Source organism: Osmia bicornis, chromosome 10, assembly GCF_907164935.1.
Source record: "Osmia bicornis bicornis chromosome 10, iOsmBic2.1, whole genome shotgun sequence".
In the NCBI taxonomy this organism is placed as follows: Eukaryota; Metazoa; Arthropoda; class Insecta; order Hymenoptera; family Megachilidae; genus Osmia; species Osmia bicornis.
In genome coordinates this window covers 4,673,018-4,689,453 of record NC_060225.1, presented here as the reverse complement: position 1 = coordinate 4,689,453, position 16,436 = coordinate 4,673,018, and the positions used below count along the sequence as shown (strand labels likewise).

Here is a 16,436-nt window from a genome sequence, read left to right as displayed (position 1 = left end):
GACATTTTAGTTACGATATCATTTTGCGTTTCGTGTGATAAAAAATATTAAATATTAAATCTCTTTTAATACTTCCATGTGTAAGGAGATACGTTCGTTACGTTAAAAGTAATCAAGGTACTCACGTATACAGAGGATGTAGAAAGGTAATTCACTTCTTTGAAGATTCCTTTTCATCGCAGCTTCTTAATTATAATGGCACCTGAAACACAAAGAGGAGAATGCTAATTAAATGGATGTGAAGTATAAGATGAAACACAGAATTAAGTACTAATGAGTCATACGGTATTAAGAAATATTATTAAGGAATTTAGAATATGTGTTAAATAAAGTGATTGCAAAAAGACAGATTGTTATTTCCAAGTGTATAAAAGCTGCAGAAAACAAATGGAAACTAAATCTTCTTTCGCCATAAATTCTGTATCAATCGAAGGGTAAAAAACAAACAAGAAGGGGATGAAGAAGAAAAAGAAAATTCTTGTCTAAACACGACATGTAGGAACAGCTTTTTATTTGTCGGATCAATTTAAACGAGACGAAGGCACCGATTCGATAGGTTTTCACCGGTTAAATCCCTGTCGTGACGGTATTGAGAGTGGCTGCTGGGATTCAGGGACGGATTTCAATGGACCGGCAAGCCCTCGCGTTCCCCCGGGGGGTGACATTTCGCGGATCCGTCTTAACGAAGCTTGCTGCTGCTTTACTATGCACGCGTAGTTAGGCATAAATCCATCTACCGAGAATCATTAGGCGGTGAAATAAAAAGGATTGCTGGCTTTTCAAGGACGCGTGGGAGATGCTGGATACGCTAGATTGATTCGACACCCCTAGAGAGACATTAAAAGGGAGTGCTTCGAATGTAATTCGTGAGAGGGTAAATTGTATTCGTAAACGAAAGCTATTAATCCTTTCTACTAAACACAAAGTGTCCTAAAATGAAGAAAATTTTTTCTAAAAATTACCAATTAACGAAAGTAAAATAAAATAATTAAAAATAATATGAATCCAACTTTGATATAACAAAACATATCAAAGTTACTGAAATTTTAAAAATAAATATTTCGGTGGAAATTGTTCACTTTAAGTTCTAAAGCTAGGCTCGCATGAAAGAGAAAATCTTCCCTTTTAAAATACCTGTCACCGCATGCTGATAGCAGTTTTCGTTTTCGAGATATCATCGTTTAAAGAGAGACATGTGCAACTCTCACTCGCACACGTATTGACCTGGGCCACCCACGCACACGTGAGGCAGGTCATTGACAGGCACTGAATGACTCATCGTTTTTTACTACTACTGTTACTAGACGTACGCACTTCCAGGGGAAAATGTGGGTCACGGTATTTCCAGGAATTTCGTCGACCGTTCATTACTCCTTCCTAGTATATTCCACTGTATCTCTGTAATGAATTGCAATACGAATTTTGAACAAAGCATATTTCCATTGATAAACTTTATTCCACATGTTCAGAGTGTTTCATCTTATAATTTGGAATTATTTTTCAGGGATACTGGTAGAAAAAAGGGAAATAATAAGAAAATATTATCTACATATCTTGATGTAATTTAAATTACATGCGATTGATGCAATTTAATGTGAAAAGGAAAAAAATGATAATGAAAGGAGGGATGTGAATTTTACATAAATCCAAGCTTTAAAGGGAAGCTGAGTGAGAATGAATTTAAGAGGGCATTTAATGGCATGAAAGTTAGAAGGATGCAGCTTTAAATGCACCTATCCCTTCGTTCTTCGATAGCTCATCGTTTCTCCTGAAAATTGTTCGTCCAGAGTTAAATTCACCTTATCCAAGTCGTGTCTCGTTATTCTCCTTCGGGTCAACGAAAATATGGGACTTTTTTGAAACTCGCCAGGCTAAGTGGAATTTAACCCTTGCTCCACTTCGCCCGTTTAAAAACGAGGCTGCGTTTTTGTGAAGAAGCGTTACATTTTTAGAATTTCCAAAGATAAATGAATTTTGATACAGGAGAATAAAAAGAACCATGCTTTTCTTTTACTAATACATTCATTTATACTATTTAATTTTAACACAAATTTCTAACATTTTGATCATTTCATTTAATAATATAGGAAGCTAGATTTGTAATTTTTTAAAATATTCACAAGAATTTTGCAGTTCTATTTTGAGAGTGAAATAATAGAATAGTTTAAAATATTCTAAGATCTTTGGGAGATTTAAACGCAAAGTGGGATATCCTCGTATTTCTAACAATATATGACTTAAGCTGCATTTACAAGGGAACTTCCTAATGGCGGCAAAGTTTACCTGAGCAAGCAACTCAAAATCGATCCGACATCCCTCATGAAAGATACATCGTGAACACGGCAACATCTATCAAGCCCTATTTAATACTTCAACGATAGATAAACTCGAAAATGACTTGTAGATATACCTTTGAGACCAAATTTGCTGTGTACGCTTGATATCCGAACGTTATTTATTCAATCATTATCCAAAAGCAAATTTTAACAAAGTTACATACTGATCATATTTAATGACATAAAAGTTGCATAAAACACACTTATTCTATACTAATTTGAAGCTTAAAATTCATTGAAAATGATTGCATAAATGATTCATCAATATTCTCGACACAAAATGGCTGGTTGTCAATTACAGCAAACAATGACTGATTTTAAAATATACAAAATTTGATGACATAAAAGTGTCATGAAATGGCACTTATGATACATCAAATTAAAGCTAGAAATTTACTGAAAATAACTATATAAATGCTTTAGTGATATATTTAGTACAAGATGAATGGTCGTGGATTGCAACGAACAATGTTATTCTACTACATCTAATTTTCAAACATAAAAGCTCTAAAACTCTTTCATCATATAAAAGTAAAAATAAACTAAAAATAAATGAAAAATGTATATTTTCTAATAAAATGTGATACACGGTAGCAGCTTGTTAGTGGCAGGAAAGACGGTAAATAAACGGAAGCAGGTAAACTGGTCAGTGGTGGAAAATCGAATGGCCAAGTCAAGCCCCGAGGCGGATTAATTTAAGGGTCAGATAAATCATTCCGCTATCTCTGTAGCCACGACAAAAAAACATTTATCTCCGGACGAACCTGGCCGGAAGCGGTATTCTCCAAAACTCGCGGTTATAATCTGTACTGATCATTATCCGTGAAAAAGTATACAAAGACTGATAGAGTTGTGTTTTTCGGATCGTTTCTTTCTCTATTTACAATAATAAAAAGGAAAAACTGAAAGAATCATATTGAATTATACTGATAATAAATATTCAAAACTAGTTGAACTTTAATCACGTTCTGGTCGTAAATTAAGAAAGCACGAACTTTGCACAATTAAGAAGGTAATAAATGAACTTGGAAGATAAATTTCAAAGTCGTTAAAACGACACATGAGGTACAATTTAACGGTGCAATTTTTTCAAAATCCACACAAGAAATTCCTTGCAAGATTCCCTTGTCTTTTCTCAACAGGAATTTCAGCAGGGTAAAAGAGAAAGAGCAAACAAGATTTGGAACACAGGTAACAGAAAGATAAACGTACAAAGATTCCAGGCTGCTTTTCCTTCTCTTTTTCTCGACAAAATTTTAACCAGAGAGAAGAGAAGAAGAAAACGTCATGAAGAGGACGAGTTAACATCCTGTACAGCTTGAAGAGAAAAGGAGCCGTAGGTTGAGGAATATACAGGGTGGTTCACTTGATTTGATCACCTCAACTATCTCTATTATTTATAGACATAAATAAATTCTAATTAAAAAAATATATGGTATTACGTGGACCATAATATAAAGTTAACTCTATTTTTAATTGACTCTTTTCCTAAAAAAGTATAAAATTTAATATAATACATTTTTTAGATTATAAACTGTAATTTTATTCTGGCCCTGGGTCGTGACCCAAATTTATAAAATATATACAAGGACATTATCCTAATGTTAAATGTATCATTTTTAAACAAAATATTATGGATTGGAACAGTAATTTTTAAAGGGACAGTATAAAGTTTAGAAAATAAAATAAGGGCTTTCTCCATGGTCCGCCGTCCATCAAAAACTGCATCCGTTATCTTGCACTTTATATCAGTAGCTTGTATCCAACGTATTCGATCGTCTATCGTCAAATAACGAGTAGAAACAAGCGATCGAACAAAGGAAAAGAATTTGTTAGGAGATATAAACGAAGAAACGGTTGGTATACAGGGAGACAGGAAGAGGAAGAAACGAAGTTAACAAGTTCGAGTTAATAATGCAGCAGCAACGAGTGCAATGGCGATCCGCAGAGTACACAGATAGCAGAGTCGTTCCATCTTCAGGAAATTGAGAATCTCTCGGGTCAACGGAGCAAAAACGGAAGAAAGTGGATCCGAATGAAAGACTAATAAGTCCCTGCCACGATTTATTGTTCTCCGACCTCACTCGTTCGTGGCTCGCGTTAATGAATTTATCATTTCATTGATAGACATCCTTTGCCTCATTCTTTTACCAATTCCCATCCATACAAAAGAGAATCTTTATTCCTTTATATTTCCCACGTTACACAATTTATCCAAATATAAACTGTCACTCTATAAATTTCAATTTGAAAAATTCCAATTAAATGGTTAAAAGTATTATCACCAGAGAAACGATTTTCTCCACGAAAATAACACTAAAATAGCAAACAGCCATCGTGGTCGCGTTTATAGTACGACAGTGCCGTATCGTTACTTTCCTCGTACCCTTTTTTTTTACGACAACTAAAGTCCACCTTATAAGTGAAACGTATGTACACACGTACGTGGGAGCCTAAGAACAATGAAACTACGAGGCTGTCTAAGCAGTATGTACCTATAAACAGAAGGCGTTACATAAAGTTCAGTATCGCCGGTTAAGAACGTGTATCCTAGTAATAAGATCTTAACATGCGACTATCCGTGAAATGTGCGCAAGATTTCCTCGCTTTATTTAAAAATAAAAAAAGAAGAAAAAATATTTTCAAGAACGTAAAATATTAATACCGATCTTTCTAATTTATTTCAGCTTCATTTTTCTTATTTCGAAAATTATAAGAACTTCGTTAGTTAATAAATTCGAGGGATAATATTTTTCAGGCGAAAAGAAGTCAGCGGTTCGAATGATTTTCCAGTTTATCGTGGAAGTCGTAGAGGATATGTCAGGATGGCAAACAGAACCATCATCCGGGACGCATTACATATTTACGTGATATTTCGCAAGCGAACCGTAGTTATGAAAGCCGAGACGAAGAAGTTCGCGGTTTTCACTGGTGCATCGATAACGATAAACATTCGTGAAAGAAGAACGTTTGAACGTCGTCGTCTACGTTCCACCTCTGGCTTTGCTCACTTCGTATTCTTTCGAGGTCGATAGGAAGCTCGATTCATCGAGATCCCTGAGAATGTTCAGCTCGCATCAAGTATTCATGCATTTATGCACGTTGCTCGATATTACATTTAATGTATGGAATGCAACGATGCCGTAGAAAGAAAGATATAGAAAGGAGAGACGAAGAGGGAGCAAGTTTTCCTGTCGCATTTTCCATGCGCATATTCGACACAGTGTAACGTATCAAACTATAATCCATAGATATCGCAATTAAAAAGCTATAAATTAAGCAACTTTATTGAGCCTCTGTAACGAATCGTTTAGCGTAGAACCTGATTGCTTTGTTAGAAATGTAATTGGTTTCCTGAATTATTTGTGCAAAGCTGTTTGGTTGTGATCGATGATAATCCATGAGCGAGTTTCACAGGAATTTAATTAGGTAATTTAACATAACGACGGACAGGACACGGTTAAATTGATCCTGAATAAAATAGGAAACAGTAGAAAAGAATTTAATGGAATATTTTTTTTAAGAGGGATCACTTTAATCCAATGCTGACGACAGAAATAAAAATTGAAGAATTCTTTATAATTCAATTGGTGAAGTATTAACAGAGGAGGATTAAAAATCCGTGAAAAACGAAACGACAAATCGTTACTCGATTTCTTCGACAAGTGATTTGAAAACGGGGTGTGGGGGAAAAAAAATAAAAGCTAAGCGACAGAAAGAGAATTTCCTGTCTCGATATAGCTCGGTCTCACAGTCAGAACAGCAGTTATTATTTGCTGTCGCCGGCGAAAGTCGTGAGGAAGCAGAAAACGGAAAATTATTCAACCGTGCCACGACACAATGAACAAAAAAACACGTCGTCGGTGTGGGTGGTGTGACAAGAGGGAAGAAGGGGTTCGCCAGGGGGTTCAATCTAACGATTTGTATTTACGTTGGCAGTCGGTGCACTCTCAACGATATCCTCTCACGTTTTTTTTTTGCAACCAATCACGTATTTAATTGATAAAACGTCGACGTTTTACTTATTTCTTTGCCCTGGAGTACGCAGAATTATTTAATCCAAAATTGTTAACTAATATGTTCGATAGAATTGATATTGTATCATGCAAGCATTGAATATTTCAGTGCATCACATGGAGGGAAAATTACTTGAAATTTTATATTAAAATTTCATAATAAAAGTTCATTTCGGGGAAAGTTAAGGAAAATTTTCATCAGAAATCGTTGTTGTTTAATCAATTTCTGCGAAAGTTGTAAAATGAAGCTTTCAATATTTTTAATTATTATAAGTTGATGGAAATGAAACGTGGGATGAATAATTATGAAACTATGTACTGTGTTCGTATGATTTCATAAAATATCGTTGTGATGTGTCAGCGCTAAAACCTAATAACACTTTGCAGAGAATAGCATTAACACTCCATTTGCCAGGTAGAAAGGGTTTTAACCAGTAGTTACAGAGTGAAAATTAATGAGTTGACTTACTGAACCGAGGCAGCTTCCAATTTTCCTTGTAATTCTGTATGTTCAGGCTAATTGAATTCGGCGGAGATCAGCTCCGTTAAATACAACTCTAAACATTACTTTATTCCCATTAATTGGTAAATATGAACTGTATTACAAAAAAGTAACTTTGAGAAATCACATTTTCAAATCTGTCTATTTCTATTTTAGGAAATTGTTTATTTGAAAATGTGAAAATTGACTACTGGTATTTTGGCAAATTGATTATTTCTAGCTTGCAGAATTAATTATTTGAATATCTGAAAATTGACTACACTTAGCTTGGAAAATTGACTATTCATAACTTGGAAAATTAACTATTTTAAATTTTTTAAATTGACTATTCCTAGCTTGAAAAATTGACTATATCTAGCTTGGAAAACTGACTATTTGAAAATTGAAAAATGAGCTATTTCTATTTTGGAAAATTAACTATTAGAAAATTTGAAATTTTCCTTAAGAAATTAAATTTTCCATTAATAACCAAGCTACATAAAACAAGGAACAATTAATTTAAACAAATGTTGAGCTATTGAAATACGTGGGAAGAACAACAGAAGGTGTCATCTGAAATTCCGTATCGTAATCCATGAGGAGAGAAACGACAGGATGTCGAGAAAACTGTCTGCTTTTCTCCTGCATATTTCTTCAGGATACAAGGATAAGAGGGGGGTGGTCGAGGGGGTTAAACGTAAGAGAAGAAGGGAGGATTGCAAATCGGATTCGCGAGCTTGCAACGACAAATCTTGAAACGGTTTCTTTCTTCTCAAGGAAACGAGACTTGTACGGTGCTTAAGGAGACCGGAAATGGTCCCTCGCAAGGACCGTCGGTGCCCAACAAAGATTTCGTAAATTTCCCTGCCACTTATGCGCCATTTACATTATTTATGAAATCATCCTTCGAATTTCTATTCGACATATTCGAACAACGTTTCTAGTGAATACAAATTTAAAACCAACTTGATTATTTGAATAGTGAATTATAGAATACATGAAATTTTTGACAAATGAAAAATAGTTGAATCATTTCATTTTTAATAAATCTGAAATTTTTTCCACAAAAATTATTTCAATCTGGAGTGATTAAAGTTTTCCACCAAAATTACTGCTGCCTTAACAGATTTCAATGTTCACCAGAAATTACTTCCAAACCAGCTACCGTAAATTTCCTCCAAATGACCGTAAAGAATTTTCAACCCAGTTTTTTCGTTACTTACACATGCAACCCGTGAATATTTTGTAGAGTGCAAGAAATATCATAATTTTTAAATGAAACTCGAGCTCTTCGTTTCAAACGTCCCCAAAAATATGGACCTATTTAAATTGTTCAGAGTTCTGTTGGAAAATCGATTTCATCAAATAACGGCACTCACCGAACAATTAATCTAGAGCAATGCGTGACTCGATGGTATGTATAAGTTGAAGCCGATTAATCTGACGTGAACATACGTACGTGCTCCGATTGTTGACCGAGTGTCGGAAGCTTGATTACCTTTAAGACTGATTAACAACTAACTGGAAGTCTGATTGCTTCATAGATCGATTAACAATTAACCGGAAGGCTAATTGCTTCTACGATCGACAAACTGATTTTCAGCTGACTAACACTGAAAGCCTGATGTTGAATTTCAAACAACTGATCTATCGTTAACATTTTAACCTATGGTTAATTAACTCCTGAACAAGGGTGTTAACAATTTATAAACATGGATATTGACCTGAAGTTAAAAAATTTCATGAAGTGTAAAATTTAGAAATTAAAGTAAAATGAAATGGGGACTCATCAACGATATAAAATACCTTTCAGTACGAAGTGCAATATGAAGAATAAGAAAATAATTAAATTCTCCAAGATTTGCTTATATTATAAATAAATAAAACAATCTAGATTTTAGCCTTTATCGTTAACAGTGTTAAAGGCGATCCGCGTATAAGCCACAACCGCGTAATTATGTGTAAGGTTTAATTACGGAAAGCGGTCGCTAACTGAGGTAATAGAATGCCGTGTAGCAGAATTAAACTGAATTAATGGAAACTGCATACACACCGTGGGAAATAAATCAAAACGCTAACGCGAGAACGAATGCTAACCGTATTGCATTTTCAAAATGATTATTCTATGTAAAGTGTTTAATTAAGAGTCGAACGAATTGATTGGTTCGTTGGTAAAAATTACAAAATATTTAATAATTTGACATTGCATATACAATATAACTCTTTCAATCTTCTATATCGAAAAGAAATGATCTATGTCAGATAAATTTCTGATTGAGCGTTTAAATAAAGCCATCGATAACAAGACTGAAAATAACGATTTAAAAGTTTCCGCGGGGCTCGAAGGAAAAATTCGCTGGATTTTGTTCGACTTTAAACGAGAAATTAGATTTTAAGGATCGAACGGAAACAGTTTGTCGAATTGAAAGTTGCACACTGACGGCGCGAACAATGCGTCTAGTTTTCGAATAAACGTGGAACGAAAACTTTGCCGAGGGTACTCGAGGTGTTCTGATTGACCGAGTTTACTAGTATTTTGCTTTCAACTTGTACACAGCTCTTTTAATTTCTACTTTGAACCGATCGATTCGTTGCGTTTGCTTCGTTTCACTCTGTCAGCTTGCACGGCAACGCGAAACGTTAACAAATTGCTCCTTGTAATGGATATAATTCATCGGATACGAATGAAATTATCGCGGTAATACAATCTATTATAATTGATATTAAACTGCCATTCATTTTGATTTTATATAATTGCTTGATGATATCAAAGATCTCCTTTTACCACATTTCATCGCGAATCTGGGTCAATCAAGACCCAAATTTACAAAAGAAATACAAAAATATTAATTTATAATTTTTCAACAAATATCTCATATATTGGAAGAATAATTTTAAAGAATGGAAGTAATATGAAATTTGGGGCTCTCTCCGTGGTCCGCCGGATGATATATCCCTTTTTATTGAAATATTTGATAAAAGAAACAAATTTGTCGAGCCGATTTATATCGTTCGGGTTGAAAATGATCCTCAGGCCTGTAGCTATATCCCCGAGGTGCCCGGAACTTTGGATGCTGGCCAGTCTGGGTAGTTTTTAAGATATTGCTTGCTCGACTGATGCCTTCGGCCTCGGTACTGGAAATGAAGAAAAATGCGAGAGGCGAAGAGAGCGAAGGCACGTCGTGGAAATAAAGGGAAAGTCGAAGAAACCAACAAGATGTTACTCCGTGAACAGAGAGGCGAACCGAGAGGGATGAAGAACGTCGAAAGAAACATCGCTTTCAAATATTTCAACCGCAACAAAAGCCTGCTACTACCCTCGATCCTCGACCTGCCCAGCTAACACACCATCCATTCTACGTCTTCCGTATTTTGAGACGCATATACACGTTCCAGAAGGAGCAACAAGAATTCTCTTCGACGATGTTCTTCCAGGAGGAAGCTGCAAGCTTCGCCCCGACCACCCTTCGCTCTAATGACACCGTCATAGTTTTTTCTATGGGAGAAAGGAGCCACCCTACGAAACACGAAATGGAATGTACTATTCACGAAAAATGCATCCAAACGATTCTCATCTAATTCGCAAAATTACAAAATTTAATTTCCCAAAATTTCTATTCGATCCTGTCGACGCGATTCGAAGTCAAAGGACGAAACACGGTCGTTAAAGGAGATGAAAGCAATCGAGGTATTAAGATGCGCTGACCAGAAAGGTCAGTGAAGTCCGTCGAATGAAAATTAGATCATAAACTTGAAGTGGACCGGCTTCACCGGCGAACTTATCTTTGCTCCAAGACACACAAAATAGAGGAGACGAGGAGAGTGGCGAGTGGGAACAGGGTAGAGACAACGTCGTGGAAACAGGGAAGATGAAGTAGACCGAGGTCCAGGGTTTTAAGTGAATGGTGGGTAAACACTGGAAGGAACGAAGAGACCTTTGGAGGCTCGCCGAGTGGGTGGTGAAGACGGTGCAGGATTATACGAAAGCAGAAACCGAGAGAAATAATCGTGACCTTTAAGTTCCGAGAACGAGCTATAGAGAGTTACTCAGCTCATCCACGTTATCCGAGAAAATAACATTTTCCTTGCGGTTATAAAATAAACGAGTGTGAATTATTTCCCTGAACATTATCTGAGCTTTGTTTATTTTTCACTATCAATCTATGAGATAAATAACAACCCTTGTTGTGAATTGATTTTATAATAAGCTCTAATTGAAGTTTTTTTGATAATGATTAGGAAATTGATAGGGATTGATCAAGATAATGGTATCCCAAGATTAGTTTAGAAGATGTTCCACAACAATGCACCGAATACCCTGGCGAAGACATGACGAGGGTAGGAAAAGAAAGGTTAGAATCACCGAAGCGCATATTTAGCGAGGAGGATAGTAACAAGATGAAGAGTGTCTGGTAGCGGCCAGTCAAGAGCCATCAACCCATCTTCCTTGAGTTTCACCCCTTGGAACCCCTGTAAACCTCAGGACAACAACCCTCCTCTCTGTCCGGCCTAGCGCCCGTCATGAATATTACATCTTGTTATATTACCAAGCCGCACTTACACAACATTGCGACACGTTTCATTAAAACGTGCCACAACATTCTTTCTCTTCATCTACACCGTCAGTCACGTAGCTATAGAAGTGAGATAAAATATCTTCGTTAATTATTTATAAACAATCAGAAAACGTGAAATGTAAAATTGAAATTTGATATAAAAATAAAAAGGGAATCTTCGAAACCATACAGAGGATAGTGGAGGGTTAATTATCATTTTATGGGGTTAAATCGATTCACTTTTAATCCTCAATTCGTAGACCTAAAAACGCACCATAATTACCCTTCCCTATTTCGAGCACCTTTCGAAGCTCTCCTAATGGAGTAGCTAAACGCGTTTCCAAAGCGTTTAATTACTTTTCCCTTTCTGTAATTCAACTGCTGGTTCAACTGCTTTCGGTCGTCGAAAGTTGCGTCGTTTCGCTTTTCCCTTATTTTAAAGCTTCATCGTTTCCAAGCTTTTATTGCTCTTCGAAACACAGCAACAATTTCGCATTTGCAACGTGCTCGTTCTTCCCTACCGGTAATAATCTCTACAACGTTGCCTTCGACGAACAAATACTATTCAATGGATTATTCTCTTTTATTAACGTAACACGTATATAGTATTTCCGTTTGTAATTTACGCGGATAAATTTCTCTTCGATTACACAACCGGGCCAATTTACAATGTAAATGTGTACCAGGATTAAATTCTGACTAATATTTTCATAAAAAGAAAGCAGAGTTTAGCATTACTCGAAATAATCTTCTGACAGAAATTTTGGCTAAATCGAAAATATTGAGGAATGAGAAATAAATTTTGATCTCGAATAATTAAAATAATAAATAATCAAAAATTGAATTAATTACTTGAAAATAACAAGAAAAATTAAATTTTATTTGGAATAAAAATGTCTTTAAATTGAAAATTATTTGCTATTTTCAAATAATTTGACTTTATTATAGAAGCAATTTAAATATTCTCATTTATTGAAAATGTGTATCAGAAGATTATTTGAGATAATGCTCAACTCTAAAAAAATCCTTTAATTTAGCTGAAAAATATTCCCCAATTTCTAATAATTGAACAAAGGTTATACGCGGATATAATTATATCATAGACATCGATATTTTAATATCACGTAATATTTCTCCTGAATTTCAATTTGAAAAGGAAGCTTCAAATTCAATAAGGATGGAAGAGGTGCAACCGTGGCACGTTCAAACACGTTTCTGCTTCTATCTGCCAGAAAATATACAGCGTGGAAATATTGCGAGAGCAGCTTGAATATTCTAAAAGTTCAACTACGCGAAGGAAGACGACAGATAACAACAACAAACCGGTGTGTGCCGATTGATAGGGGGCAAACGATATAACGAGTCGCGCAGACTTATTGTACACCGGTGGCCGTAAGAATTTGTTTGTTTTCTTTCGCGAGATGTTTTCCAAACAGGCATCGACCGACTTGTCTGCGTATCATCGCGAATTTCTTGGAAATATTTTCCACTCAAACTGAATGTTAACAGAACAACATTAAACTTCTCTCAGTACTAGTCTACACATTATATATTTATAAGAAATCAACATTGAAAACTCAAAGAAAATTTAACTTTGCAGTAACCATGTTTTGATACTAACATAATATACAATATAATAATAGCATAATTATAATACTGTAATAATATAGTATAATATATACTATATTTTTATGTATTATAGTACACAAAATTAACTGTAAAGACTGTACACTAACAAATGTTAAATGTACAACAAGGTATTTAATCTTTAGAGGACAGGCAGGTTTTCTCCTGACTGTTTATACTTTCAAGTTAAAACTATGAAAAATAGGTTATTTTGTGATCATCTGGTACATAGAAAAATTGTACAAAACCTTTACACGATTGTAAATATCAAAAAATTTATGGCCATACTTGTGCAAAATTTAATGGGTAAAAAATGGTAACAAATTCATATAAAGGCATTTTTAAGAAAAGATATATGTATAATATATGTAATATTTAATACCAGATGAGTATCATTCTATAAAACGTGTCATGTCATCTCGCAAAACTATTACAATATTTTAAGACTGTAAGACTCTAAAGGTTAAACAATAAGGTAAAAGAACTTTCAAAGTGACAAAAAGTTTGATGACATTTCTCGTGAAAACAGAACGTTTGACACGAAATCTGGCACTGTACGTGTTATATATAATAGGAATAATTGAAATATTTAATAACTCACCGATTGGAGGTCGCTTATCCACCCAAATTAGCAGCAAACAGCAATTTTGCACAGAACACATGTTTCACTTGCGACACTTCAACGCGTAATGGCGATCGCATGCGCCGTTGCGCGGCGTCAGCTCCCCGCGCAGGCGCAGCCGCTATGCGCAGTTCCTACTGCGCACCCGGCGCTCTTCTAAAGTTTTAAATTCAAAAATAAAACATAATTTTATTCAGTTAATAAATAAATTAATAAACAAAGACACCTAAGTGAAACTGATTGAAACCTAGAAATAAATTATATTATTAATCAAGGTGAAATTACACAGATTCGATAAATAATCAATGATATAAAAAAAGTGTTTTTAAAATACATAAGTAACATTGTACAAGTCGCATAATAAACTATAAAGCTCTTTAAAAAATTGCTGAATTACGTAATAATATTTGCTCGCAGAACGTAACACACTGTGCAAACACTCTGAAACAAGAATCAACCTGAACACATTACAATGTTAGTACTACAATAGAAAATATTGGCGAACCTGGCAAACATTCACTTTACATCTCTGTAAACAGAAACGGGAAGAGCTTTCGTTTGGCACTCGAACTTTTCGTGAGCGTGCCAACCTGTTATCAACGCCACAGATATTCCAGATATCGAATCGTACTCCAAAACTGTTAGCAATCATTTAAAACTTCTACCTCTATTGTCTGTTTTCAGGCTTCAAATAAAAAAGCACTTCAGGATTGTAGTATTAAGCCCAGAACAAAACACCACTACTACTATTTACAATATCGATTAACAAAGACTTTTTGCACAATTTATTTTTACCTTCAAACGAATAATCTCTATGGTTAAATTAAATTGTAAAGAAATTATGTGATGTCTTCTATTTCATTGCTAAGCATTGTTAAAGAAATCCATATGTTGGGAGATAGAAATCGACGACGAAAGAAAACACTTTATAGTTCGAATGCAGAGTTTCACGCGGATTGTTCTGGGTACCCTGTTCCCTCTCTTTACCATAGTTCCATCAGAAATAACAGAAAATATTGAATAGAGCCATTCGTTTTTATCAGACAATTCTTTTCACGTTCGCATCGTCATAGACGTACGAGAGGATCGAGGGAAACAGAGAAATGAACCAGAAGAGAAATGATAGCGATTGTGAGGCAGAACAGGGTGGTAGGGATTAAAAAAAAAAAAAAAAGGAGTTATTTTTTTTGCGTTGATAGCGTACACGTTAGATACGTACGACAGATTCGGTACTTCCGAATGCATTCGTCGATTGGAAAAACGTTTACTGGCTGAAAGAAATGCAAACAAAGCGAGTATCGACATAAACGGAAGCTTGCTTTTCCGGATTTTCACGTTCGACGTTTTAATGATATGTCTTTCAAACCATCAGTTTCAAAACCACTCGTAATCGACTGGCTAAGAAATTAACCCATTAACGTAATTAATTTTATTAGAAATCTCTTGTTTTCAATTATACCAATTAAGAAATTAGAAAACAATTAAGATCAGTCTAAAAATTTATAAATAACATATTTTTAATTTTAAATAATATTTGTTGATTTTAAAAACACACTGTTATTTGTTTAAACATTTTTCAGGAAGAATGATGTAGGTGTAGAGTAGGCTTTTATCTTTCTATGCATTTGATTTTCTGATCTTTATCGTTGTTCACCATTCGTTTGTTTTCCTTTCTGCAAATAACATGTAGCACGTGACAGAAAACTAAATCTGCATGGAAATCTCTGTTCGGTTAATCGAACACATTCAACCCGGCCTGGTCACCATTTATTTGTGCCCGTCGTTGAATTCGGATAAATCTTTGCCAGATCGCTTGATCGTCCTTGTTTGCGACCTACATTTTGCTTTTGGCAATACCACCGGAGAGTTAGTTCCATGTATTCCAAGTATGACACGAATAGTTGTTGTCCCGTTGATGCGTGTGTTTCTAAACGACATTTTTGTAATACGAAAAGCGATGGTGAAACAAAAATTTCGATGCACTCGAATGCACAATAGTTCAGTGCAGAATTTATAGAATAGAATTTAGAAATTAAATTATTATTAATTTAGTAAAATTGTAAAATTTTTATTTTAACGATAAAAATAAGAGCTTGATAAATTTGCAGTTGATTATAATCGACAGATTTCGTTCAAAACGAAACGAACAATAAATTATTATTGAGATTCCTATTTCCTGTGAAACTGACAAGGTGTTCACTGCAGAAGCTTCGTCATAAACGAGATATAAAATTTTATTCTTCCAACCGTTTTCTGAATTGTCTTCGTTCCATGAGAATCGATATTCCCGATTCGATTAAAACGAAACAGCTTATAAGAGGAAACAATGAAAGATACTATGGTGCAATTAAAAAGATTTCTTGAATCTTCTTCCCTCCACAATTGCGGTACAATTTTTACCTTTTTAAATAAATATTTCACGATTAATGACTATACAATTCATTCCTCAGAAAAAAAAGAATAAAAAGAAAGAAAATTGTTGCAACTGGAATGTTAGAGACTTCCATTGCTTCGCAAAGTTCTTTCCATGCCCTGTGTGTTCTTTCTCTCTCTTTTTTTTTAATAAAAAAATGATGAATTTACGCTAAGAAACCATTTACTTGGTCGAGTTGGTGAGTCCTGAGCTGTCTTCAAAAGAAAAGCGTTTAATTACCGTTGAGTCAGCAGCTGAAAGTTTTGTTAAAGCTTTTGCCGAGTTTTAACGAATAAATGCAGAATTTTTCGTCAAGCTTTTCCGCGTGGCTCTCGGAAATTCGTAGTTTAAAAAAGAACGAGAAAAGTCATCTACGGAGTATTCTT

The 16,436-nt window shown here is 34.9% G+C and overlaps 1 protein-coding gene across 2 annotated transcripts in view; it reads right to left on the bottom strand.

The window, feature by feature from the left end:
* LOC114873873 (dipeptidase 1-like) overlaps positions 1–13,693 on the bottom strand; it is a 135,062-nt gene extending 121,369 nt beyond the window's left edge. The window contains exons 1-2 of one of the 2 annotated variants that reach the window (XM_046287310.1): positions 13,617–13,693; positions 126–202 (exon numbers count right to left, since the gene is read on the bottom strand). The gene's annotated coding sequence lies outside the window, so the exon portion shown is untranslated. Of the gene's footprint in view, positions 1–125; positions 203–13,616 lie in introns of those variants that run through there. The other variant, XM_046287311.1, reaches the window with a different exon arrangement.
* Between the last annotated feature and the right edge of the window lie 2,743 nt (positions 13,694–16,436).